The sequence below is a fragment of the Sus scrofa genome, chromosome 17 (assembly GCF_054392235.1).
Source record: "Sus scrofa isolate SSC_HxYL_T2T_F1_AM1 chromosome 17, Sscrofa_HxYL_maternal_Yorkshire_Landrace_v2.0, whole genome shotgun sequence".
Lineage (NCBI taxonomy): Eukaryota > Metazoa > Chordata > Mammalia > Artiodactyla > Suidae > Sus > Sus scrofa.
Window position 1 is genome coordinate 33,518,978 of NC_139399.1, and position 25,202 is coordinate 33,544,179.

At 50.2% G+C, this 25,202-nt stretch overlaps 1 long non-coding RNA gene across 4 annotated transcripts in view; it reads right to left on the minus strand.

Annotated features, from left to right (window-relative positions):
* LOC110257434 (uncharacterized) overlaps positions 1–14,857 on the minus strand; it is a 98,118-nt gene extending 83,261 nt beyond the window's left edge. For 2 of the 4 annotated variants that reach the window (XR_014832854.1, XR_014832853.1), the window contains exons 1-2: positions 13,746–13,930; positions 9,132–9,317 (exon numbers count right to left, since the gene is read on the minus strand). This is a non-coding gene — a long non-coding RNA (uncharacterized LOC110257434). Of the gene's footprint in view, positions 1–1,905; positions 3,771–9,131; positions 9,318–13,745; positions 13,931–14,755 lie in introns of those variants that run through there. The other 2 variants (XR_002340018.2, XR_014832855.1) reach the window with 2 other exon arrangements.
* Positions 14,858–25,202: the final 10,345 nt, after the last annotated feature.

A 25,202-nucleotide genomic window follows, 5' to 3' on the forward strand; every position in this document is an offset into this window, starting at 1 on the left:
CCCCGAGAAGCCACAAGGAGTTCCTATGGGAAGAAAAATGGCAGGGTGTTGAGAGTCCTTGTGAGGCTGGCTCCAAGGGCACACAGGCTTCGTAGAGGTTACCAATAAGCCTGGCACTTAAACACGCATGAATAAATATTTTTTAAAATAAATTCTAAAGTCATGTGGGTGGATTTCTCTCTCTCTCCACCCCCCTCCCCTTCAGCCATAAAGTCTACACAAGGCATCACTGCTTCTATCAGGCAAGAGCAGAACCGACCTTGGCGTCCAGGGAGTGGGAGGGTTAATTCCTAGGCCCTCTCGACCTAATGGAATATCCGTGGCCTTTTCAAAGGGAGGGCATCAAGTTCTGAGCTGAGCTGGGAGTACCTCCAAGACAGATTGTTAAGTGGAAGAGGAACAGGCTGAAGAGTGTGCATCATGCTTGATAGCTTGTGGAAAAAAAAAAAAAAAAAGGAAAAGGACTTTTTTTGGTGACACCCATAGCATCTGGAAGTTCCCCGGGGCCAGGATCGAACCTGTGCCACAGCAGTGACAACACCGGATCTTTAACCGCTAGGCTGCCAGGAAACTCCAAGGAAAACAACTTCTTAGCATCGACATGCCACGAAGCTGAACTGGGGTCTCCAAGGCCAGGCCCCGGACGCTCGCCAGGACTTCCACAGAGCACACACGGATGTGTGCAGGAAAAGACAGGAGCCAGCGAGGATTTAGAAAGGGAAGAACCATGATTGTCAAACCGGCCTGCTCAGCCAGGGTTCAGGTGATGGAAAATGCGGTCACGAGGGGGAGGGGGGTGGCTCCCTCACTCTGCGCCTGCGCAGGGTCTCCCTCCCCTACTCTGCGCCTGCGCAGGGCTGTCAGTCCGGTGAGAAGCTTTTTGTTCAAACTTAAGAAATGTGGCAGAAGCCAGTGGCCACGTCCGTTCCAGCCGTGGAAGGGAGGTCCAGGATGTCTCTGATCAAGCCCAAAGCCACATACTGGACTTTGGATGGTGCCAGCTGCTCTGTTTTTCCTAGCAGAGCTCCCTAAGGGATAAAGTAGACCCTGAATACACATTCCCAGGTTCCGCACCGGAGGACTCAGGCCTTTGACAGTGTGGGGGTCACTGCCTCAGACCTTAGGGGGCTAAGGTCTCCTGGCGGTTTTAAACTTGCACATCTGGGATCCCAAGTTAAAGACGGCTTCTGGCCCCAGAGGAGGGTAGGATGGGCTGACGAGGACAGGTGTGGACTCCGTGCATGGGGAGCAGTGGACACCAGGAACAGTTGCTGGGAGTCGGGACAGCACAGACCCTGCTGTGAGCACAGCCATCCCCACACCCATGGCCAACTGGACTCAGCCTGAACTGGGCCCCAGGAGGCCTGGGAGGGCTACACTCACCTGGCTTAGAGTCCCTGGTTGGGTCATCACTCTGCCAGTCCTTCGGCTGGGCTTCCATGGGTCTTTTTAAAACACTAACCACAGGAGACATCTAAATGCAAGATGCTGGAAATTCCCTTCATGGCTCAGCGGTTAATGAACTGACTAGGATCCATGGGGATGGAGGTTTGATCCCTGGCCCTGCTCAGTGGGTTAAGGATCTGGCGTTGCCATGAGCTGTGACGAAGGTCACCAGTGTGGCTCAGATGTGGCATTGCTGTGGCTGCAGTGTAGACTGGCAGCTGTAGCTCTGATTTGACCCCTAGCCTGGGAACTTCCAGATGACATGGGTAGGGCCCTAAAAAGCAAAAAAATAAAAATAAAAATAAATAAATATATAGCAGGATGCTTACACTGCCCTGGACACAGAAATGCCTGGGTGCGGAGAGCAGGTGGGCACAGAGACTGAGAGCAATACAGAGGTGCCTCAAGGCTAAGATATGAAACCTCTAGTTTGAGTTAACTCCTTGGGCGGCTGTTAACTGGATTCAGGCTTGTGCTTATTTGCGTGGCTGTATAACTGCATCCACACCTGCACCACCCAATGCCCTGTAACCACTAGAGCCGCACAGCCATGAAGTAGTGCAAACGCAGCTGTTTCCCAACTGACCTGTGCTGTCAGCATGGAGCACATGCCGATGTCAAGACTTGGAATTAAAAAAGATAAAATACCTCATTAATCGTGTCCTACAGTGAGTCCCTGTTGAAATGATAATCGTTTACATATTGGGCTAAATAAAATCTATTATTAAAGTTAATCTCACTTTGTTATGGGTTGAACTGTCTCTCCCCCAAAGCTCTGTGGGTGTCCTAACCCCCAGGACCTCAGAATGTGACCTGATTTGGAAATGGGGTTGCTGCAGCTGTAAGTAGCTTAGATGAGATCAGGGTGGAAGTGGGTGGACCCTTCATCCGATATGATTCGTGCCCTTATAAGAAGAGGAAGCAGAGGCACAGGGATAAGGCAGCTGCATGGCGATGGAGGAGGAGACCAGAGGCCACAGCTACAAGGCCAGGGCACCAAGAACTGCCAGCAAATACCAGAAACTAGAAGAGGGCTGCAAGGGTCCTGCCCTAGGCTATCAGAGAGGCCTGCTGACATCTTGACTTTGGACTCCCAACCTCCAGGACTGTGAAACAGTACGTTGTTTCAAGCCATCTAGTTTTCCGTACTTGGTTACAGCAGCCCCAGCAACCTAGCACATCTTTTTAGTCTTTGTTTTGGGGCCACATCTGCGGCATGTGGAAGTTCCCAGGCCAAAGGTTGAATCGGAGCTTCAGCTGCCAGCCTACACCACAGCCATAGCAACGCGGGCTCTGAGCAGCATCTGCAACCTACATCACGGCTCACGGCAATGCCAGATCCTTAACCCACTGAGCAGGGTCAGAGATCGAACACGCATCCTCATGGTTTGTAACCACTGAACCACAATGAGAACACCCTTTTTTTTCCTTTTTTAAAAACTTATTTGCATATGTCTACGAGAGCCTTATAAAGTAGGCAATCATTTCCATTTTCCAGATGAGGAAACTGAGGCTCAGAGAGGCCAGATGATGTGTGCAAAATTGACAAACTGCTCAGACACAGACAGACTTCAGACCCTGTTTCCTGGCCTCATGCTCCTTCCCCCACCCATTGGTTACTCATTTGTTGACCCCACACGATTTACTGAGCACCTATAATTTGTCAGACCCTGTTCTGGGCGCTTGTGGTAGATGGAGGAACAAAACAAAGATTCTGCCTTGTGGACCTTACATTACAGCAGGGAAAGACAGAATTAAATCATAAGCATAGTGAATAAGTAAGTTATTTAGCATCTTAGAAAGAGCTCAATGCTGTGAGCAAATTAGGGTTGGAGAAGAGGGTTAGGAGGGCAGGAGTGGGGGTCAGTCTGGTATTTAACAGACGGTCAGGGTCAGCCTCCCAAAAAGGTGAGATTTCGGCAAAGAGGGGGAGGAGCTAAGGAACAGAGCCCTGCTGATTTCTGGGGGAATGGTGTCCCAGGCATAGGGAAGAGCCAGTGCCACATAAGAGCCTGCTGACATGAGACTCAGCCAAAAGCCTTCTGGCTGGGTTCTTAGCGCTTGTTAGATGTGCTGCTTCTGTTGGTCATTTTGCATGTTCTCTTCAAGCCGTTTCCGGAGCCTTGACCACAAAGCCCTTCCTGGACAAGAGCCTGGTCTGGAGTTGTTGTGCGTAGGCAGACATCTCGGCAATGGTGGAAAGCCTCTCTCCTTCTGCAGAGGCCACACCAGGATGGGCTCGCTGGGTGGGAAGCAGCCAGATGCATACGGAGGTCAGATGTCCACCCCGAAGATGGTCCAGGTCAGGTCTGGTCCCACTGATCCTGGGAGCCCAGGGTGGACAAGTGAGGACAATTCCCCCCACTGAATGGGTGAAAGGGGCCACCATTCTTGAATCTAGAGGAGGGTCCAAGCAGAAGGTGGGAGCCAGAGTGATGGGGGCCATTCTACTTTACCTGAATGCCCTGGGGGTATAGTGACAATGTGTCATTGTCATCGGCAGGGTGAAAATAGGTGAAGATCATTTGTTTAAGGCGGTCCCGGCCCCATGAATGTCAAGCATGGCGTGGGAGTAGTTTTTGGAAGACACCCCAAGAAGAAAAGCCTGAGATCGAGGTACATGTCCCATCTCTCAGAGAAGGTGGAATTGGAGAGTCCCTGGGCTTCCAAGCGAATGGTACTCCCGGACGTTAAATTGTACAGTGTCACTGTTAATTATTTATTCCGGTAAAAATATCATCACTCCTACAAGATGCCGACATTGTGTGTTAACCACACTTCCCTGGCCGAGGCACAGAACAACAGCCCAGCGGTGAGAGGCTCCCAAGTGCTAGACCATGTTCCCTGGTGTCTGTCTCTCTGGTCATCAGCAAAGGGGTGGGGTGTCAGCCACATGAAAGGATTGTGATTCCTGGGGCTCCAGTTGTCCTGGCTGGAAGGGGGCAGGGCCAAGAGGCACCCCTCCGCACGCCCCCCACCCTGTATGCTACTCACATCTGCCCCGCTTCAGTCCAGCCTTGCTAGACAGGATGGTGGCCCTAGAGGGCAGCCCTCCTCCCGGCTTGGGACCGAGGAAAGAGAATGGAGACAGAGAGTCTTGGGGACTAGAGTCAGCATCCTTAGCATCCTCAGCCCCTACCAGCCGCTCCCAGAGTTCCCCACGTGCCTCTAGTTAAATCCAACCCCCATTTTTGCAGATGCAAAAATAGAGATAGGGGTGGGAGCAGAACCCACTCAAGATCGTGCCCAGGTCAAGACAGAGCTGACCTCTGAGCTAGTGTCCCCCCCTTGTCCCACATGCCACACTCACAGATGGAAAAGCAACTTCTACGAAAAGAAAATCCACAAAGACTTTGAAACTTAAGAGAGGACAGAGGACAGATAGGCTCATTTATAGGACAATCAGGGTCTTCCATTTGTGTTCCAGGGAACCCCCGGATGCCTTAAAGGGGCTCTGATGATGTGACTTGGGACCCTGGTTCCCACCCCACCCTGACTCATTTATTAAACTTTGAATATTCATATATGATCCTCATAATAATTCTATGGAGAAGCTGGAACTAACAGGCCATTGTAGCAGACTCCTTTAAAGAACAGCAAGAGATACTGTGACAAATAAATAATAAAAGGCTGTGTGTTAAGCCATGAGGTTTTGGGGGTGTTTTGCTACATGGCACCAGATCACTGGGACACCAAGTCGCAGCATCTTCAATGCCTGCTCCCAGCATCCCAGATCTGCCACCTCTGTTCTGCCTGGCTCCTGAAATCAGGCAGGTGGGTCCAAGTCTCCAGACATAGGAGGTAAGAACCTCTCCATGTGCCACTTGCTAGAGCAGTGGGACCAAGCTCTTCTCTGAAAGCAGGTGCCGGAGTGGTGCTTGGCACGTAATAGCTACTCAGTAAATATCCGGCAATACAGGAATAGATCCCAGGCTCATTCTAACAGCTGAGACACAGCTCCTGCTCACAATGTCATGGCTCTTTACAGAAGAGATCACAATTAGATGATTTTAGACATTAAATGCGTGGGGAAAAAATGAACAGGACTGTGTGAAAGGCAGGGACTGGGTATAGTATGGGCATCAAGGAAGCCCCTCTGAGCTGAGACCTGAAGGATGAAGAGATGCCAGCTCTGGGAAGGTGAGGAGCTGTGGCCCTGACAGAAGGGATGGCCAACACGTGCACACACATGCGTGCACACACACACATATGTATACACACACACATGCAATTTTTAAAATAGAGAAAGAAGGCTGAGGTTGGAAAAAGGCTCACTTGTTCTAGAGGAAGGCAAATAAAATCAATAATAAGTGACAGAGTGGAACAAAGGGTAGGGCCTGTGGTTAGGAGTCCAGCTTTGCCACTAATGCCCCATGTGACCCCAAGGGTCATTTCTCTCTGGGCCTTCATCCTCCTTGCTGTAAAAGGAGGGAGTCGCTAGAATCAGGGTTGCTAGCGCTGCTCGCAACTGCCTGTGAGAACAGACTCTTCCCAGCTGCACGGTCAGTGACATCACACGGGGGCGAGGGGGGTAAGATGGCCCATCCAGGGACTGTTTACACTGTGGACATTGGCAAACACTGCAAATCAGGCTTTTTTTTTTTTTTTTTTTTTTTTTTTTTTGAGAGAGAGAGAGCTGGTTGCTAAATATTTACCAGCATAGTCCTGGACTAGACAGGTGCTTCTCACACTCTGGCTAAAGTCTCCTAATGGCAGAGGAGAGCTTGTCATTGCCCTGGAGGCCTGGAGCTCAGCATCTTAGGAGACTTTTCCTTAAAATCTCCTATTGTTGCTTTATTTCTTTTTGTCTTTTTAGGCCCACACCCCTTGCATATGGAGGTCCCCAGGCTAGGGGTCCAATCGGAGCTGTAGCCATTGGCCTACGCCACAGCCACAGCAACATGGGATCCGAGCAGAGTCTGTGACCTACACCACAGCTCATGGCAATGCTGGATCCTTAACCCACTGAGCGAGGCCAGAGATTGAACCCAAGTCTTCATGGATCCTAGTCGGGTTCATTTTAACTGCTGAGCCACGACAGGAACTCCTCCTATTGTCACTTTAACGTCACAATTTTACATCCTACGCCTTAATGTATCTGTGCTTCCTGCTTTCACACACACTCAGAAAGATAACATTTTATTTTCCTAACTTCAGGAGGAAGACGCTTGTTGTTAATCCTGTGGGTTTGTTAATATGACAGCCACACCCACACCTGCTCCTCCTGGCTGAGTGTCTCCTTGTGGTCAAGGTCAGCAGCATCGTTCTGTCCCTCCAGGTGTGAGGCCTCCCCCCTCCATTCCTCTTTTCCTGCCTTTTCTCTTTTCCTTCCAAACCCCAGGACCTGAACTTGAACTTGGGCCCTGGAGGGAGAAAGCCAGTCTTGTTAGCCCACTGGTATGTGCACGTGCCCTATAGCTCAAGACAGAAGCCTCCCAAGTCTGGCCTGGACCGTGGGTGGCCAGGCCCCAGCCAGCAGACATCCCCCTCCCTCTCGTGACAGAGCCTGGCCTCCTGCAGGTGGCCCCACAGATGCTGCCAGCACCCACGGGGTATTTCCCTGCAGAGAGAAAGGAGCGACAACTTCCTTTTCCTATCCTGCCCCCCCTGGAAGTGTGTGGGCCCAGCTCCTCATGCTGCTGCTGGGCTGGGAGATCTGTTCTCTGTGTTCCAGGCTCAAGGCTGCCGCAGGCTTCCTGGCTGACCTCGGACAGATGGTTATGTTTTGTCTCTGCTGCTTTTTCCACCGTCAGCTGCCACTGACCTCACGGCTGGGGCCGGCTGGGTGGATGTCAGAGGCAGAGTCAAAAAGCAGACAATAGTTCCAAACACAGCCGGGTGCACAGGCTGAGGTTCCAGATCACCGAGAGAGGGACAGAGACCCCACCCCCATGGATGCCAGCCCTTGGAGTGCTGGAACATCATCACGGAAAATTCCAGAAAAAAATTTTACAAAGTGACGCCGTCCCTTAAAGGTGACCAGAGATGATCTCTGTTGAGGGGAGTGAGGGTAGGGAGGAGCAGAGTGGATGGGAATTGGGGGGTGGGGCTGGGGACAGCTGACTATCGAAGGGACCTTGTCCTGCCTCCTCCTCTAAACGTCTCAAAGCCACACTTGCTGTCTCCACCTTCATTTGCTCCCCAGTCCTTGAAACTCACCCATCACTCCATCAAATTGGTCATTGCCAATCCAACAGCCACTCCCCTGAAGGCATCTTGCCGCCCATATCGTCCCATTTGGACAAGTCTTTGATCTCTTTCATTTAAACTCTCTATCCCATGGGGGGTCTTTGTTTGGGTTCAGGCAAAGCAGCGCCCAGGAGGAGGACATGGGGGCAGGTAGTTGATTTGGGGGGCGGCCCAGGAGGCAGAAGTGAGGTGCGGGGAAGTGGAGCAAGGAAAGAGCACATGTCACTGGACTCCCGCTGTGGGCACCCGGGGCTCACACCCTCCCTGGCTCCTCTGAGGGATGGGCAGAAAGCACCCTAGGGTTACCCACTGAAAGGACAAAGGGCTCGGGTTGAGCTGTGCTCGTGGCCCCTACTGCTCACCTCCCAGGAGCGTGAACTCCCTGAGGCAGGAGAACGGAGACCCATGATGGGCACCTGTGATGGAGACACACCTGCGTGCACAGGAAGCACCCACGGCACAGTACGGTCAGCGGAGACCAAGAGATGATGCAGAGACATCAGGATGTCTCCTGGGCTTGGCCTCCCTGACAACTCGCTCCTATGCCCTTGTCCTGCCCTGAGACACACCTTTCCATCTGTTTCCAAGTCCTATTCTCTGAGTGCTGCCCCTCACAGGCTCCTTAACCCCCCGTGCTCCCCAAGGACACCTGCCCTCTTGTCCATCCCCAGACCCTTGACTTGGCCACTGCACTAGGCACACTGTGGTAACACTCTCCTGTTTACATTTCTTCCTCCTCCAAGAAAGGTCAAAGAATAAGGCAAAGTATTGGTGAATTTTGTTTCAGCAAAACTAAGGATCCATGGAGTTCTCTTTGTGGCTCAGCGGTTAACAAACCCAACTAGGTTCCATGAGGATGCAGGTTCAATCCCTGGCCTCACTCAGTGGGTTAAGGATCTGGTGTTGAGCTGTGGTGTAGGTCGCAGATGCAGCTCGGATCCTGCGTTGCTGTGGCTGTGGTGTAGGCTGGCAGCTGTAGCTCTAATTCAACCCCTAGCCTGGGAATGTCCATATGCCGCAGGTGCAGCCCTAAAAAGCAAAAAACAAACAAACAAAAACACCTAAGGATCTATGCTCAACAAAGCTCACAGACCAAAAAAAAAAAATCGGAGAAAATATTTGCAACATCTAAAAGCAACAAGAAATTGATATCCAAAACTTTTAAGACCTTCTGCAAATTTACAAGAAAAAAAAAAAAAAACCCAGCAGACCCCAAAGAAAAATGGGCAAAGATTACGAACAAGCAACTGACACAGACAAAACCCAAAAGCTAACAACTGCTTAAAGCTGTTAGTAATCAGAGAAATTGAGAATTAAAACAACGAGATAATGTTTTAGACCTACTGCACTAGAAGGACCTTCTGCCCCGCTGGTGGGCGCAAGTATAACCCAATACAGCCGCACACTCCTTACTCAAAAGAAGAGACGCTCATCCATGACCCAGAAATTCTGCCCCTGTGTCACCCGCCCTACCCCGCCCCCATGCTCCCACAAACCTGTCACTGGCCGAGGATGGAGCTCTGCCTTGCGTTGTTGGTAAAGGTGGCGGGAGCTGGAAGCAGCACGAATATCCTTTCCAGGGAGTGGAGAGAAAAACCCACAGACCACATGCAGCTGAGCAGTCCAGGCAGCAACTTGAAGGAACAAAGCAGATGCCCACATGTCAGCACATGAAGGGGTCTCTAAAACATAGTGTTGGGGGGGACAATAAAGCAGAATGAGATACATGTTATGACAGCATTTATGTAAATACAAAATACATACACCCATGGAGTTCCCATCATGGCGCAGCGGAAACGAATCCGACTAGGAACCATGAGGTTGCGTGTTCAATCCCTGGCCTTGCTCAGTGGGTTAAAGATCCGGCGTTGCCATGAGCTGTGGTGTAGGTCACAGACGTGGCTTGGATCTGGCCTTGCTGTGGCTGTGGTGTAGGCAGGCAGCTACAGCTCCAATTAGACCCTTAGCCTGGGAACCTCCATATGCCGCGGTGCGGCCCTAAAAAGACAAAAAGTAAAAATAAAAATACATGCACTCAGAATAACTAAACATGGAGTTCCCACCGTGGCACAGTGAGTCAAGAATCTGACTGCAGTAACTCAAGTCTACTGCTGAGGTGCAGGTTCAATCCCCAGCCTGGCACAGTGGGTTAAAGGATCCCACGTTGCTGCAGCTAGAGCTTGGATTCAATCCCTAACCCAGGAACTTCTACATGCTGTAGGTGCAGTCATAAAAACAAAAGAAAGAAAGAACAAAATAACTAAACATTTTCAAGAACACATACGAGGGAAAAGAACAGTGATTCCTGTTACTATGCTAGAACATTCCTGTACATATTGCTGTGTGACATACTTGCCCAAAACCTAGTGGCTTAAAGCAACCATTCTCTAATATTCCATGGATTCTGCAGGTCAGGGCCTTGGGCAGGGTTGGGCGGGAGATGCTGCAACTCTGGGTCCTATGGAAATTCTATCTTTAACTTTTGGGGAAACTGTCAAACTCTTTCTCACTGAAGCAATACAATTTTCACTTCCAACAGCAATGTACAAGGGGTCTAATTTCTCCACATTCCTACTGACACTTGTTATTTTGTTTTGTTTGTCATTATAGCCATCCTAGTGGGTGGGAAGTGTTATCTCATTGCGGTTTCGATTTGCGTTTCTTAATGGCTAAGGACACTGAGCATCCTTTCCTATGCTTGTTGAATATCTGTTTGTCTTCTTTGGAGGAATGTCCATTCAAGTCCATTGCCCAAGTCCTTTCTTTAATTGGGCTGTCTTCGGTTGTTCAGTTGTAAAAATTCCTTTTATTTATTTATTTTTATTTATTTATTTATTGCTTTTTAGGGCCACACCTGCAGCATATGGAGGTTCTCAGGCCAGGGGTCGAATCAGAGCTACAGCTGCTGGCCTATGCTACAGTCATAGCAATGACAGATCTGAGCCACATCTGTGACCTACACCACAGCTCACAGCAACACGGGATCCTTAACCCACTGAGCGAGGCCAGGGATCGAACCTACAACCTCATGGTTCCTAGTCGGATTCGTTTCTGCTGCGCCACGACAGGAACTCCTAAAAATTCTTTATATATTCTGGATACTAGGCCCTTCTTAGATATATGATTTGCAAATACTTTTTCCCATTCTGTAGGCTGTCTTTTCACTGCTCCATAATGTGCTTTGACCCATACAGATTTTTTACTGTGATAAAGTACAATGTATCCAGTTTTGTGTGTGTGTGTGGCTCATGCTTTTTGTGTCATGTTTAAGAATCTGTTGCCAAATCCAGGGTCATCCAAGGGCATGTTACCAAATCCAAGTTCATAGGGATCTACCTGGGATCTCTATGAAGATCCCATAGTAGAAAACCCCTATGTTTTCTTCCAAATCTTGTGGTTGAGCCACTTTGAGTAAACTTTTGGTATCTGATGTCAGGTAGGGGTCCATCTTCATTTTTTCCATATGGATAAGCGGTTGTCTGGGTACTCTTTGACTCCTCACATTAACCCCATGAGAAAAGCAGTGTCACCAACTCTACTTTAAAGATGGGGAAACTGAGGAGTTCCCGTCATGGCACAGCATAAATGAATCCAACGAGGAACCATGAGGTTGCGGGTTTGATCCCTGGCCTTGCTCAGTGGGTTAAGGATGTGGCATTGCCGTGAGCGGTGGTGTAGGTCACAGATACAGCTCAGATCTGGTGTGGCTGTGGTATAGGCCGGCACCAATTTGACCCCTAGCCTGGGGACCTCCATGTGTCATGGGTGCAGCCCTAAAAAGACAAAAAAAAAGGTGGGGGGGAATTGATGTTTCAAGAGGTGACAGAGTTGACCAAAGCCACCCAGATAGCAAATGGCAGCACTGGGATCTGAGTCAGAATCAGTGCTCCTGACCACTCTGACCGATGGCTCCGGTGCCCAGGCCACCCCCCTCGGCCCCCCAGATTGTAGAGAGGCTGTGAGGACAGTCCCCTGAGTGTCACCAGTGTTCCCTCTCAACTGTGCTGGAGTCTCTCTCTGCTTTCCCATCTCAGGTTTTTTCTGAAGCCTTGAAAGGCAGCTGAGTTTGTGGGCACAAACCCTGGAGGTAACACACTTTCAGGGGGTTAATTTGAAGCACATTCTATTCTTTTTTTCTTTTTTCTTTTTATGGCATATGCAACATATGGAAGTTCCCAGGCTAGGGTTGCATCAGAGCTACAGCTGCTGACCTATACCACAGACATAGCAACGCAGGACCTAAGCCACATCTGTGACCTATACTATAGCTTGCAGCAACGCTGGATCTTAACCCACTGAGTGAGGCCAGGGAGCAAACCTGCATCCTTACAGACACTGTGTTGGGTTCTTAACCCACTGAGTCACAACGGGAACTACTGAAGCACATTCTACATGGTCCCTCAAGGGACTGACCCCAGGTCCCCTTCCACAACACTGCATAATGAGACACCCTTTGTCCCCCCCACTGTATACCCCTGCCTGCTGGGACCCCCACCAGATGAACCCCCTGCACCAAGTCCAAGCTCAGCTCTGCTTTCCAGGAACCCAACTAAGATGCCCTGTGGAGTCCAGAGCAGGGCCTCTGCTTGGGCGCTCCCAACCGAGGCCACAGGCCAGCTGACCCAGTACCCAACCTGGAGGGGAGGAGGGGGCTCATACTTCTGCTCTGAACACAAGAATGAGAAGAGGAGTTCCCGTCGTGGCGCAGTGGTTAACGAATCCGACTAGGAACCATGAGGTTGCGGGTTCGGTCCCTGCCCTTGCTCAGTGGGTTAACGATCCGGCGTTGCCGTGAGCTGTGGTGTAGGTTGCAGACGCGGCTCGGATCCTGCGTTGCTGTGGCTCTGGCGTAGGCCTGTGGCTACAGCTCCGATTAGACCCCTAGCCTGGGAACCTCCATATGCCGCGGGAGCAGCCCAAAGAAATAGCAAAAAGACAAAAAAAAAAAAAAAAAAGAATGAGAAGAAAAGCAAATCGCCTCCCTTCTTACTGATGTGGCTGAAACCCAGACAAGAATTCTACCTCGAGGTGCGTCTTTTCCCGAGAACACAGGGCAGTGGAGCTTCCCGCATGAAACCAGGCTCTCCAGCTCTGGACACCCGGGTGTCCGGCCCCCAGAGCCCTCCCTGTGGCCCGCTCCCTGCAGCCAGACATCACATCTGGAGGAGGAACTGGGAAACCCAAGCACGGGGGACCTGCGCTTTTCCTACTTCAGGGCTCCGTGTATTCACGTTTGGCCCAGATATGCGTGAACTCTCCTCAAAGCGGGGCTCAGACCAAGAGACTGAACTCTGCCTCCAAACCAGGAGGGTCCCAACAGCCGGGAGATGTGAAAAGCCACAGCCTGAACCCCCTGCAATCTCCCCTGGCTGCCCTCCCCTCCCTGTGTCTGGGGCTCGGTGGCTGGATGCTGACCCTCCACCCAACCCTACCCACCCCTCCTTGAAGGCTGCCAGTTCCCAGGCGCCCAGGCTGCAAGGGTCCAGGACGGGGGACTGCGCCACATCCGGCGCAGTGTGGGGTCATCCACACAGTTTACTGGAGCCAGTAATTACTGCCCCTGGGGCCAAGCTGACAGAGGGCCAGGGCCTGAGGGTGCTCTTCACAAAAGCACCCACTTCCCAGCATTTCATGGTTTCCGTTTTTCCTTTTAGGTGGGGTTTTTTGGTTGTACCTGCAGCATGCAGAAATTCTGGAGCCAGGAATCCAACTGGAGCCACAGCAGCAACACCTGCTTAACCGCTAGGCCCATGGCTACTGCTTTTTTTTCTTTTTTTTTTTTTCTTTTTAGGGCCACACCCACGGCATATGGAGGTTCCCAGGCTAGGGGTCGAATCAGAGCTACACCTGCTGGCCTACACTATAGCCACAGCAACACAGGATCCAAACCATGTCTGCAACCTATACCACAGCTCACGGCAACGCCGGGTCCTTAACTCACTGAGCAAGGCCAGGGCTCAAACCCAAGTCCTCATGGATGCTAGTCAGATTTGCTAACCACTGAGCCACCATGGGAACTCCTCAGGGCTTCTTTTAAGAACCTGTCCTGGGTCTCGTTTTTCTACCCTCCCCCACCCTCCACACATGTGGGATCCCAACCCCCAGTTTACCTGCTGTAAACACTGGACGCCAGCTCTCTATACCAGGAGGCCACCCAACACCAGGAGGGGCTCAGGCAATGTTTGTTGACTGAATTGCACGTGCACCTTACACACAGCACACACTCACAGCCCACAGCTCACCAGACACAGCAGTCCTCAGTCTTGGCTACACAGTGGAATCACTGAGATGCTTAAAAAGGACTGAAGCCAGGTCCTCCCCAGAGATCCTGACTTGGCTGATCTGGGCGGGGCCCCAGGCAGCTGCTTGCTTCCAGAATTCCCCAGGTGATTCCAGTCGTGGCCACTCTAGTTCCCTACATCAGGGTCACCTGGAGGACTTGTTGGAACGCAGGTTTCTGGGCCCTGCCCACGAGTGTCCCACCCGACAGGCCTGCAAGGTGGCTCTAGAGTCTGTGCTTCTCTCCAGGGCTGGGGGACTCTTGGGACACAGGCTAGACATCCTCTCAGGACAGAGCTGGGGGACCAGGGACAAGAAGGGGCCTGCAGAGGCCTGGAGAGGTGAGAGGCTGGCAGAAGACATGGGAAGGGGGTTGGATGGGGCAGTAAGGGGCGGACCCCCTAGGATTTTTTTTTTTTTTTTTTTTTTTTTTTTTTGAGGCATATGAAGTTCCCAGGCTTGGGGTCGAACTGGAACTGCAGCTGCCAGCCTACACCATAGCCATAGCAGCGCCAGATCTGAGCCACATCTGCGATCTATACTGCAGTTCACGGCCACTCCAGATCCTTCACCCACTGAGCAAGGCCAGGGATCAGACCTGCAACTTCATGGATACTAGCCAGGTTCTTAACCCACTGAGCCACAAGAGAAACTCCCCCATGGGCTTTGAGAAGGCAGACAACAAGGCAGGGAATGGAGCCGCGGTCCACCCACTCCCACCCCCACCCCCACCCCCGACCCCTTGGCTCTCTGAATGCCCCTGAGGCCTGGGCAGGGCTGGGTCAGCCACTGCCCTCTCCCATCTGGATGAGGACACTGCCTCCTCGCTTGGTCTCCCTACCTCCTCTCTTCCTCACCACAGTCCCTGCTCCACTCTGCAGCTTAAGTGATTGTCCAAAAACATGTCAGCCAGCCCAGGTCCCTCCCCTGGCTTAAATCTTCCCAAGAGGTTCCCCAGCACACCTGAACAGAGTTCAAGTTCCTTATCCAGGTGGCCACGCCCTTCTGCAGAGGCCTTGAGACCGTCACGTTCCTGATGGAGAGCCCCAGCTGCAGGGCTCAGAAGCCATCATCACGTGTTGCACAGAGGTCACTGCCTTCCACGGGCTCCCCCCTGCCTGTGACAGCATGGTGGGCCCACTGGGGCTGGGTCATCCCCAGGGGATGTAGGACCCTCTCCTGGGCCACGTTGGCTCTGGGGCTTGCTAAGGGCTTTCCTAAATCTTCCTGAGATCGCACAGGGATCTAAGACGGCCCCACCCTACCTTCCCTTCCTCAGGGTCAGACTTACATAAGCCCTCAGGAATTTTATCCAGGCTTCGCCTTAATCAACTGATTTGTCTTTTTAGGGCTGCACCCCCTGTCATATAGAAGTTCCCAGGCTAGGGGTCACATCAGAGCTGTAGCTGCTGGCCTACGCCACAACCACAGCAATCCCTGATCCAAGCCGCATTTGCGACCTACACCACAGCTCACTGCAACACCAGATCTTTAACCCGCTGAGCAAGGCCAGGGATCGAACCTGCATCCTCAAATATACTAGTCAGTTTCCAATGAGCCACGACAGAAACTCCCCTTAATCAATTGATCTTTATAGAACTGGATTCCCTCATTATAATCCTACACAGGTGCCAAAGGATGCCAGTCCTGTTACCCTGCTAAGTGCTCCTTTCCCCCCAAGGAGAGACCCTCTGCCTGAGGGCAGTCTCCCCTGTGCCAAAGGCTTGGGACCAGTGCTTTGATAAAGAGGTGATCCCAGGAAAAACTGGTCAGAGTGTGAGAAGAGCAGGATGGGGAAGAGAAGGAGCTGGGCAGAGGTGGACTTCAGCTGGTGTGGGGGGGGGGGACACCCGCTGAGGCACCCTGGCAACCTTGTAGGTATCCTGGCCGCCATGTGGGCAGAGGTTGGAACCCTAGCTAATCTGAACGTGGGGGGAGGCAAAATAATGCCCCCGCAGATGTCCACATCCCAGTCCATGGAACCTGTGAATATGCTACCTTATGGGGCAACAAGGACTCTGAAGATGGGGGTCAGGTTAAAGACTTGGAGATGCGGAGATGACTGGGTTATCTGGTGGCCCAACGTAACACAGGAGACCTTGTAGAAAGGAGAAAGAGAGGTGACCGTAGAAACAGGTTTGGAGGGGGTGTGATTGCCCAGGGGCCATCGGCCAAGGAACTCAGCAGCCTCCAGACGCTGGAAAAGGGGAGGAGGCTCCTCCACCAGAGTCTTGAGAAGGTGCTTGGCCCGACAACACCTTGAATTTCTCCCCAAGGAACCCACAGAGGACTTCTGGCATCCAGAGCTGTACCATAGTAAATGCATATTAAGCCACCAAGTGTGTGATAACGTGTTAGACCAGCAACAGGAATCTAAGAGTGAGTGTTAGTGAAACATCTGTTCCTCCCAGCACAGGAGAGGGTGGGTGGCCTGCGGGGGAAGCTGTCAGGAGGTGCTTCCTCCTCCCCCAGGGTCCTGTGGAATCAGGCTTCCTGCCCCTCCGCCCCACCCGATCCCCTCCAAGCGGCAGCGTAGAACTGGCTTCTCAAGGAATGCCCAAGTCACATTGCCATCATCTGGCCTCTTTTGTGTTGGCGTCTCCTTTTCGGGTGTGTGGGACAAGGGCCTGGAGAATCGGCACCTTTGGCCCCTCTTCAGGTTACTGCTGATGTAATAAACTGCCCTAATCTAAAAGCAGCCAGGGGTGTATTCATTAACCCAATCCCTGAGGGCTTGGTGCTGGCCTGACCTGTTTGTGCATGATCTTGACCCAGTCCCAGCCCCAGCAGACCCGCAGGGAGCTGGGGCAGGAATGAACCTGCAGGCAGAGGAGCTGGGCTTTGATCAGTCATGGGCTGCCCAGCAGGGAGACAGAGCCCCAGGCACTCTGGGCTCTAAGGGGGGGGGGGGGGCCCGCACAGTGCCCAGGGCAGGCCCCTGGAGCCACAGTTGTGAGCACAGATACTGGAATCCCAAGGGCCAGAGAGGGAGCAGAGGGACTGTAGAGGTTGCTAGTCCCGCCAACAATCAAGTAGACCCGTTGCCGTGGCAACGGACTTGGACTGAACATGGACCCATCCTACGTAGGAGCACCACCGAGGTTCCCACTCCTGGGCAGCCATCAAGAGTGCCATTTAACACACCTGCCAATGGCCAGGCAGGTGACAATGGTAATCCACCTTCGGGAAACAATACAAGGGCTCAAGCCTGCACTTTTCATGCCAAACTAGTCATGGGACCTGGTAGGCAGCCAGCCACCCAGGGTTCTCAGAGCCAGAGCCTCAGAAGGTATCTCCACCTGGAGGCCCCACCAAGTTGACAAGGGTGGCCCTTCAGTGACAGCACAGAGGGGAGGCCTCTGCATTCGTACCTGGACACACCTGTATCTTTTCTTTCACTGAACCCAGCTCTCCACCTGTCTCCACCCACCACTGCAGCCACCACCCCCAAGGATTCCATTCCCCATATCTTCCCTTCTGCCTTAGGGATGCCAAAGATGCCACTTGGAGCATTACTCAGCCACACAGGACCCTCAGGAACAAAAAGAATTTCATCCGGGAGCTGGAAGAAAAGACTGAAGGGAAGGAAGTGGGTTTCCATCAGAAGGTGGCAACCCATTTTTTTTTTTAAGGGCTGCACCTGCAGCATATGGAGGTTCCCAGGCTAGGGGTCCAATCAGAACTACAGCTGTCTGCCTACGCCACAGCTACTGCAACACCAGATCCGAGCCACGTCTGCAACCTACACCACAGCTCATGGAAATGCCAGATCTTTTACCACCAAGCAAGGCCAGGGATCAAAACTGCAACCTCATGGTTCCTAGTCGGATTCATTTCCACTGCACCACAAAAGGACAAAGCTTTCTTGTAGAGGGCCTGATGGAAATACTTTAGGCTTTGCAGGCCACAGAGTCCAGCACAACCGCCCAACTTTGCTGCTAGCTGTAGCACAAAAGCAGCCACAGATGATCTGTAATCAAGAGGGCCTGGCTGTGTTCTAGAAAACTTATTACACAAGCAACCGGGCTGATGTGGCCTGAGGGCAGTTTTCCAGGCCCTGGTTTAGCTGTTCACAGACTCCAACTAGTTAAAATAAGAAGGAATTGTATGCAACCAGTCTACGGATGGCAGATGTGTTTCAGCCCAACTATCAACTCTGATTCTCAGTAGTGGCTCCCTGGTGCACTGTGTTAAGAAGGATTCTGAGGCCAACACTCAGCTCAGAGGGAAAGGGCCATAAGCGAACAGCATCCTATGCTGTTCAGGGAAGGGGCAGTGACAGCACAAGTGCCTCATATTGACCACTTGATTAACTAAACTCCTGCATTTCACATTTGACTAGCTAGACTCAGAGAGGTCAAGTGACTTGCCCAAGGCTGCATAGCTAAGGCCATAGGAGTTGCTTATCCACTGGTTTCTTCATTTTACTCTGCAGCAAAATGGAAAGTTATGTTTATCTTAATGTCTATTCTTCATGTCTAAACCAAAGAATTCCCCAAGGCCTCTTTGTACCAAGTTTTTTACCCTGGCCACTTGAAAGCTAAATGACAGATACCAGGGCCCCAGTTAGTCCTTGATTTGTGAGAATTGATGTTTTGGGAGATTTCATAACCATGAAAACATCAAATTCATAACATCTGAAAAATCAGAGGCAGGCTCCCAGAGATGCTTCCTGCCAGGTTCTTCTTCATGCTTGGGGCATGAAGGGGTCCCTGTGATAAGCAGTGGTTTCCCTTCTCGGCAGGAAATGCTTCACAAGTACCATGGACCTCTATCTCATGGGCCCTGCAGGATTGAAGCTGCTCTTAAGCCCCTATCAACATTCTGAAGCATCAAGCTCCCGTATTTCTTACCCATGATCAGTCTATTTCCTGAGATTCTAAATGGCTATGAGTATCAGATAATAACAGCCCAGGCCTTTATTAATAAGTAACTGTAGTAACAAATTCAAAACAGGATGCAGGTCAAAGTTTTGGAAGAAATTTTTAAAACCCTGAGCCCTGTAAACGTGGTTATTTTATTTACAAAGCAGATTGGCCACTGTTAGCACATGTCTGGTATTAAAGTTTTGAAGCTATTCGGGCCTCAGGGTACTTGGCTGGTAAGTGGAGTAATACTAACCTCATGGGGCTGTTACGGTGGTCAAAGAAGTAACAGATGGCAGCAGAGCCCATACTCCCCAACCACTCGGGGAGTCATGCCCAGCTTCAGTGGACAACACTTTCTCCCTCCCACGTCCAGGGTTCTGATGGTGTCTCTATCCCGCCCACTGCCGCCACCCGCGCATGCGCAGCCAGAACAGCTGGGGTGAGACCACTGCCAGGAGCAGCCCCCAAGCAAAGAGAAACAACGGAAAAGGATCCCAGCCTCCTCTCCTCTCAGTACAATTCTGATGAATTGGCCACACCCACAGCATGCCGAACTTTCCAGGCCAGGGATTGAACCCACACCACAGCAGGAACAACACCAGATCTTTACCTGCTAGCCCACCAGGGAACTCCCTGGTTTGCTAAATTTTATACAATCGCTCAGATGGTCCGCAAGTGTGCTGGAGCCCTATTTCTCTCATGAACTGGCCCTTCATTGGTTTTCTTCTCTTCCCTGTCTCATTTATTTACTTCCTCCTCCTGCGTCCTGCAGTCATCTCTCTAACTATCTGTACCCAAATCCCTCTCTCAGGACAGCCCAAACTAAGACACTTATCTTCAGGCTGACATGAGACTATGTGTGCCCCCCTACTCCACACTATGAAGGGGGATGAGAGGTTTAAGCAGCCACTGGGCAGGGGTAGGGGGAGTGCTCAGATAAATCCTATACTGCACTGTCACAGTCAGTGAAGATCAGGAAGCTGAAGTGTCCACTAGCAATCATAGCACTTGATGTCCAGCAGGCTTTCCTATTCCCCTTCTGACGGTTACTCTGGGAGCTCCCATTCACCACAGGGTCCCGGTGAGGCTGATAAATCTTTTTCGCCGGCCCCATCCTCACCCGTCTGCAGTAGACACATGACCTAGGTAGCCAATCAGAATAGTTCATCCTCCTGGATGCTCTGATTGGCTCAGACAACTCCAATCAGATTCCTTCTTGAGGTTAACATGGGATCCTGGGAGAGGTTGTAAAGGAAGCTTGGAGATCAGAATTGCACACTGAGAGGGAGCCTCTGGGGTTGAAGGTACCTGGGATTCCATCTGCCCTGTGAACAAACGGGCAAGTCGAGATCTGAGAGAGAGAGCCCACACCACTTGAGCCGCTGAATCCAGCTATATCTGAAACCATGTTGCCTTTGAACCTGTGGTTCCTAGAGCCAATATATTCCTGTTTTGCTTAAAATTGAGTTGGATTTCTGTCACAACCAAAAGGTTTGGGACAAGAGGGAAACATTTAAAATTGTGCCTACCTCTGTCACCAAACTAGGTTCATCTGGCCTGATATATAGCAAGCCAGAACGCTGAAATACTGAGGTTCGAGGCAAAGGAAAGGGCTTATTTGCAAGGCAGTCAATCGAGAAGGTGGGAGGACAAATCTGAAATCTGCTTCCCTGAAGGCAGGGTCTTTATGGGATAACGAGAAAGAAGCAAGGCGGTCTGAGCATGGGGAACGTGGGGGGAGGTGATTGGGAAAAAGTGCAGTGATTGTCATTCCGCGAAGGCGTAACTAAGCCACAAGCTTCCAAACGTTCTGAGGGTGGAGTTTTCAGCCCTCCAATGTCAAAAGGTCACCGAGCTGGACTTTCTCGCATGCCTGGTTGGAGGGTGGTGGTCCTCTCCAGTCGCAACCGGCTCAACTAGAACCAGATGCAGCCGACCCCAAGTTTCTAAAAAACAGTTTGAGCAAACATCTCATTGTTTAGGCTAAGGGCGGTTTGGAGGACATGCAAGTTTTAAAACAACCTTGATTAGTGACAGCAGATGAAATGGATTTGACTCATTACACCAGGTCTCACCTGGAAGGACTGCTCTTCCTGACAAATGCCAAGCTGTTCCGCACAACCGTTTGCCCCTTGACCCAGCTTTCTACTAATGAGCACTAGAGAAAAACCCTGTCCTTTCATTTCCAGCATTGCACAGAGCTAGAGTTTACTATTTAATAAATTGTCAATACTTTATTAGTGACCTTAGAACAATTGCAGAACTGCAGGCAGAAGATCTGAGATGTCAACAATTAGTGTCAAGTGACTTTCTAATGGGCGATCAGATGTCAAAAAAAGAGAATCCAGGAGTTCACGTTGTGGCTCAGTGGGTTAGGAACCAGATATAGTGTCTGTAAGGATGCAAGTTTGGTCCCTGGCCTCGTTCAGTGGGCTAGGGATCCAGCATTGCTGCAAGCTGCAGTATAGCTTGCAGATGAGGCTCAGATCCCATGTGGCTGTGGCATTAGGCCAGCAGCCGTAGCTCCAATTCAACCCCTAGGAATTTCCATATGCCACAGGTGTGGCCCTAAAAAGCGGAGGGGGGAAAGCAAAAAATAAAAATAAATAAAGAGAATCCAAAATATCCATTAGCCACAAGGGATAGGAATGTCATCAATTACTTGACATGGAAAGAAACTGAAGTTATACCCACCCATGTATCCAGTCAGTCACCCATTCATCTATTTATTAACAAACATTATTCAAAAGTCTCATTTGGAGTGGGTTTTGTGTCCCCTCAAAGCAAACCCTCAGATAGGATTTGATGGCAAGAGGGTGGTTTCTGGTGACTTGCACAGGCCAGCTCTGCCACTTCAAGTGGAATTTATTTAATGGCAAATAACTGCAAGTAATAGTGTCTTAAGAAATAAAAACAAGTATTTTATAAAATAAGAATCCTGTGGCTATAAAAGTTGTAGTGTAGCAGTCCAGTGACATCAGGAAAGATCATAGATTTTCCCCAGCATTCCCACACCACCAACCTCAGAGAGTTGGTTTTTCACCTCTTGCTTATCACTTCATGGTCACAGGGTGGCTGCTGCAGCACCAGACATCACAACCACTTACGAGGTTAGGAAGAACAGTGGGGGAAGGACAGTAGAGCAAGTGCTATCCCGGTTGCTCCAGTTGTGCTACACTTTAGCACTTTAGTGAGCTCTAGCCAATTTCCAACTGCCTTTACCTGAAGACTTTCCCCAAGAACCACAGGAGGCTTCTCTGCCCATGAGCATCCGATCAGAAGTGACAAAAACTTCATATCCTCCAACATAAATCTCAGCCAATGATTGAGAAGGGAGATGGTGTATAAATACCTTAGTTCCCTGGTTTCTCTGAGGGTTGACTTTATAGCAGCTCATTCACAGTGTTTCTAAGACTTTCCCTGCATAATTAAGCTCCAGTCACCCACAGTAGTACCTGTAATGAACCCTTTGTTAGATATCTTCCCTGTCTTGCTTTCCCAGCTCCCCACCAGTGTTTCCTGCAATTATAGTCCCAGAAAACGACTTCTCCTTCAGTTCTTGTCTCAGAGAATTTGGGGCAGCCCCCAAAGTGAGATTAATTCCCCCCTTTATCAGAGAGGGAGAGTCTTGCCCCAGACCCCCAAGTAGACTTGGATTTGGATCCCATGCCTCACCCCTTGCCTCCAGCTGCCCCAGGAGGAGCTGAAGTACAATCTAACAAAGGGAAGCAGGACAGTTATGCCTCCTGAAGATGGGCTCACTGCCCTCCACCGCTGCCTTCATCAGGGTTTTGTGAGCAAGATGAAAAGAACAGTCAGGGGTTGTTAAGTGGGCAACAATGCAACATCAGGTTCTATTTAACAGTTTTAAATCAGTGACTGAGACAATAACGTGGAAGTCATGCCTGGCGTATTTACAGAAGACAAGACACCAGGAGAAATAGCAAGTGTGCTGCACAACAGAATAAAGAACCTCCGTGTGGACTCAATGGATCAAAATGAGGTTTAGTGGTAGTTAATATAGCCCCCTGTAGCTAGGGCCAAAATCAAAAACAAAAACTAAGAAAACAAAAATAACCACACAAGTGTTGGATGGAAAAGCAAAGGTTTGTCAAAAGCACAATGAGAAAGGCATAGGAGTAAATACATTTGTCAGCAATGTGGTGTGGCTGTGTCTCCAACAGGATCACAAGTTAGCCCCATGAAGGACAGTGCTGAGGCAGAGAGAGGTGAAAGTCCCATGCCCCTTGTCCTGGACTGGCCATAGCTGGGGCACTGGCACCAGCTATCACATCCCTTGGAATAAGCAGTAGCCAAATGAAGTGTGCTCAGAGGACAGTGGCCAGGATGGTGACAGACCTGGGTGTCATGTGGTGAGAAGAGGCATTGCTGGAGGGCATGGTGCCTACTGGCATTATATAAAGATGTATGTCTCTTTATTTATACAAAAAATATTTAAGCTTGGCTAGACTGTCCTCTTTCAGATTCAATATTCAGTATCCAAACAGGGAAATAGGAACCTCTTTAGGTATTTCAAACAGGAGATAATTAATATAGGGAATTTGTTACAAAGATAATGGAAAGGCTGGAGGTGCAAACAGGGAAAGATCAGGATTCCCAGAGATTAGTAACTGCAGGGGTGGTTGGGGAGCTTGGGGTTAATAGATACAAACTATTGCCTTTGGAATGGTTTAGCAATGAGATCCTGCTGTGTAACACTGGGAACTATGTCTAGTCACTATGATGGAGCATGATAATGTGCAAAAATAGAATGTGTACATGTACATGTAACTGGGTCGCCATGCTGTACAGTAGGAAAAAAATTGTATTGGGGAAATAACTATTAAAAAATGAATAAATAAATAAATAAATAACTGCAGGAAGCCAGGATCACCTGACTGAAGGAGCAACAGGGGAAAAGGGATAACCCAGGGCCCTTGGAGCTGCCTGAGCAGGAACCTGCATTTACTGCTGCTTCTGCTGGAGGCGACGTCTTCAACAGGAAGAACAAGAGTACCATCTCCTTCCGCCTTCCGGTATCTCTCCAGCGCTGCCAATTGCATGAACTTCAGCAGCAGCCTACTGGCAAGAGAGCCTGGAAAGTGCCACTTGGGGAATTCCAGCCCCTTTGATGTGGAACAGAGCACAGGGGGGTTCACAGAGCAGGATGAAAAGCACAGAGAGGATGGGATGTGTGGGTGGATATAAGGAAGGCCTGTGTAAAAGCAGAACAGATGAGAGAGAGAGGGAGAGAGAGAGAGAGACAGCGGGAAACAAGCCTCATCTTCTGTGCTGCTTCAGCAATTGTATAACAGGGGTTCCGATGTCTCACAGTTATAAGGTCCCCTCAATGCCGAAGACTCTCCAGTTGCAGTTATATATTGTCCACATTCACGTTTCCATGCCTGTCTTCCATTGCATAAGCTTTATGCATTTCATAGACGGGGGGCATTATTTGACTCCCATTAGACCTCAATCTCCCCGGGAATTAGGCTCACAGTGACTGTCTCACCCGATTGTCTCCCAGCCTCTCAGTGCTGCCTCCATCAGTGTCATTGCTGGACAGGAGGGCTGCTCTGTGTGGGGCCTTATTTAAAAACTCCACTCTACTCTTGAAATGTGCCTGAGATCTTAAAGGAAAGATCCCTTCCAGAAAATGGACAGGCACCAAAATAAATTTCGCAGAAAAATAAAACCTCTCTCTCCCGCACCAAAGAAAGTTAAGAGCTCATTAGCCTTAGGAATAAATGTATTTTCTAGTATGTGAGGCCCAGTCAGCAGAACCATGAATATTCATGAGCAATCTCTCTGCCCTCCATCCTGAAATGAAGGTATTAGAAACCATCTTTCAGGTTCTGCCCATTTGAGGGAAAGTTATATTAACTATTGGTAGGCTAATTGACACCAAATGCTCTAAAAACAGGATTTTTGACATTTTTATTAGAACTTGTGCCACATTCTGACACAAGTTAGTTCCTGGCAAAGGCAATGGAAAAAAACTGGCCGAACTACTGACTTCAGATCAAAAGTCTGGATCAAGGAGACTTGCAAGTACTTTATAAACTCTATGCCTCCTCCCCATCTCCCCCCCACACCCCCCACTTAATAACCACTCTTTCTACCTTGGCTTTCTTGCTGCTCCTCTATCCCCCAGCATATGAGCAAACTACATGCAGAAAGTCTCCTGGGACGCAAACTAGTGGGGACAGCAGAGTCTCCTAAAAGTCTGGCCACATGGACCAGGACTTGAGGTCTTTCCCTCCCTAGGACTTTTGGGGTTTTTTCAGGGTTGGGTTAAGCCAATGGTTCTCAGCCTTGACTGAATATTAAAATCATCTCAGGAGCCTTCTTTTATTATTATTATTTTTTTTTTTTTTTTTGTCTTTTTAGGGCCGCCCCCACGGCATATGGAGATTCCCA